Source organism: Oryzias melastigma, unplaced genomic scaffold, assembly GCF_002922805.2.
Source record: "Oryzias melastigma strain HK-1 unplaced genomic scaffold, ASM292280v2 sc00316, whole genome shotgun sequence".
NCBI classification, from domain to species: Eukaryota; Metazoa; Chordata; class Actinopteri; order Beloniformes; family Adrianichthyidae; genus Oryzias; species Oryzias melastigma.
The window spans coordinates 11669-14696 of NW_023416922.1; the positions used below are offsets into that span (position 1 = coordinate 11669).

General features: G+C 35.2%; 1 long non-coding RNA gene across 1 annotated transcript in view; it reads right to left on the bottom strand.

The window, feature by feature from the left end:
- Nucleotides 1-1780: 1780 nt before the first annotated feature.
- The window catches only part of LOC118598307, a 2484-nt gene continuing 1236 nt past the window's right edge, over nt 1781-3028 (bottom strand). The window contains exon 2 of the long non-coding RNA XR_004947438.1: nt 1781-2943. This is a non-coding gene — a long non-coding RNA (uncharacterized LOC118598307). The remainder of the gene's footprint in view (nt 2944-3028) is intronic.

Consider the following 3028-nt stretch of genomic DNA (forward strand, 5'->3'; position numbering starts at 1 on the left):
CACAAATGGACTACATTATAAATCATTTGTTATTGCTTTCAAAATCTCATTCATTCTTCAAAATGAAAACAAGTTAAATCTGTCTTCATAGTGTTTAAGAAACAACTACAAGAAAATGATACAAAATCCTTCAAATGTATGCAAAGTAAAAATGCACTATCACTAATGAAAAGTTTTGAAAAATGTAAATTACTCTGAGACCTCAGAAATAGACATTGTGTGTGTTTTGTCTTTTCTCTCTTATTTTATTCTCTTGTAGTTTTTATTAAGTCAACTGTCATTGAACTCATTGTTAATAAAAACATGTTTGCCATAACAATTGTAAATAAAGATTTTTTTAAAAAATCGTGTCAGAGCATCATGCTAGCTGGAGTCCTTCTGCTAGCACTAGCATGTTTCTCTGCGTTGACTCTTCTAAACAGATTTCTCTCCGTTAACAACAATAGAAACGCTGTGGGGAAAGTTTGAACTAAATCACTTTGATTTCTAGCTTTATTTAACGCTTCATGTGGAGTTTTTTACTCCAACTAGCCACAGCAACGCCTGCTGCTTACCTCATCTCGGCAGTCCTCGAGAGACTGAGGAGAATGCCGCAAAGAAACAGGAAGAAGCGGCGTCCTTCAAAATAAAAGCCTCCACCCAGAACCTTTTCATAGAAACAACCAAATCAAACTGNAGCCGCAGCAACGCCTGCTGCTTACCTCATCTCGGCAGTCCTCGAGAGACTGAGGAGAATGCCGCAAAGAAACAGGAAGTATCGGCGTCCTTCAAAATAAAAGCCTCCACCCAGAACCTTTTCATAGAAACAACCAAATCAAAATGACAAAGAAGATTCGGGTGAAATGAAGGAAACATAAAGAAAACATGAAACACATTTACATTTTATATCTTAAAACATTGAGATAATTGTATTGTAGATTTTTTAAATATAATGAATTTAGGCTGTATTTTTTTTTTCCATTTTGAGGTGCAAATAAAAACGTTGAGATGAATATAAAAAGTTGAAGGAATAGTCCATGATTGAGTCCTTCAGGTTGATCATAAAGATGATGATGTCTAAAGAAAGACTGAAGATGGAGACAAACAGATGATCATAAATGAAGGAGTTGTAGATGAATGAGTGGTGGAAACGTGGATTTACAGAATCTCAGAGAAAAAGCAACATTCTGCTTGTAGAAAAAATCCTGGATGATGTGAACTTGGTCCCTCTGTTCCTGTTGAAGCTGCATGAAGATCTCTGGCGTTTTTGAAGGAGAAGAGTGTTAAAGTCAATCATCTGCAGCATTGGAGCCATGGATTCAACCTAACTGAACCAAAAGGCTTCTTCTCTCCATCGGATGGAACTGAAGTGATCTGAAGAGTTGTTGTAAAAGAACCTCCACACCCTGAACAGACTTAAAAAGAAAGAGAAGATTTCTTCATTTGTGTTTCTTTGGACCTGCTGGAACATGGACCACTACCAAAGATGGATCCTACCTGTGGCAGTGAGGAGATCCAAACTACTGCATCATGGGATTTGACTGCACGTCTGTCAGTGTGGAATTGGGTTTTTAGTGGATTTGTTTGTGGAGAGAACATTTTCTGAAGCAGACTTCAAAATCATAGAAAAAGGAGCCAAAGTCATCAGTAAAGTAACCCTTCATACTCGAATTCTATTGGTTTAAAAGGGATTTAGTTTGATCTGAAACTTGTTCAGTTTTAGCTAATATGTGTATTTTACCTGCAGAGAACCAACAAACAGCAGAAAGCCACACTGTGGGAAAGACTCCACACTTCTGACTGATGTTCACGTCCACTTTATTCTTCACAGGAAAGATTGAGACAGAACACTGAGAACTAAAGAACACAGAAGCACTTCTAATCTCTGATACAAAACAGGAATCACAACAACACACAGACTCTTCCTTAAACAATTTTAGGAAAATCTCTTCTTCACAAAATGGTTAATTATTAACATGACTCAACAACATATTAACAGTGATTATTTTATATTAAAAAACAATATTGACATGTTCAAAAATCACATAAAAAAGTGTTAGAATTAGAGATGCATTGAAATAATTCATGTGTTGTCATGGTAACACAGATAGACAAGATTGTCTCAGCATAAACTCAAACCACAATGGTTCACTTAAACACTTTTAAACAATACAATAAAAGTACAAAAACTTACAATACAAATGTAACCAACAAAAATTGAACTTATTCATAATGTCTTTACAATTTTAATCTAATATATTTAATAAATCAAAACAACACATTTATATCTACATGCGTACCTAGAAAAAGCAAAGTTTAAAAATGTATTACTTTTGTCAATCCATCCAATAAGTGAAACTCATGATGTATAGAATTATTTACTTATTCCTTTATTTTGAGCAATGTGATCATAGTGGCTGATAGAAAACCTAAAAATAGAAAATGAGAATATTCAATCAGAAGAATGTTTTCCGCACATGTCAGATTCAGAAAACTGTTATTTTGTCTCCATTCAATAATCACTTGTTCCTCCTTTTCATTGAATGACTGCATCAATGTGGTATGGAGGCCATCAGCCTGTGGCTCTGTGTACATGGAATGAAAGCTCAGGTTGATTTGATAGCTGACTTCAGCTCATCTTCATTGTTGGCTCTGCCGTGTCATCTTCCTCTTTAAAAACACTTCATAGAATTTTTATTGGGTTCAGGTCAGGGAATTTGCTGGTTGATCAAACACAGAAACAGATATTTAGGGATAAGCAGCTTTAGGTACCTTTAGTAGAGTGGAAATGATCCAAGTTCTGCTGGAAAGTAAAAGCAGAATCTCCACACAGCTTGTTAGCAGTGAAGTGTTTTAGAAACCCACTTCATTTTACCAACTGACAGACCATTTTAGGGTCTTTATTATGTTATTTTTAAAATAAAACAAGGGAAAATGTTTTTTTTTTTTTTACAATACTTAAACCTTCCTAGTTAAAACATTATTGTTTTTTCTTCATGGCTCCCCTACTGTGGGTTTCCCTTGCTTCTCTCCTGTACGAGTTCTCATG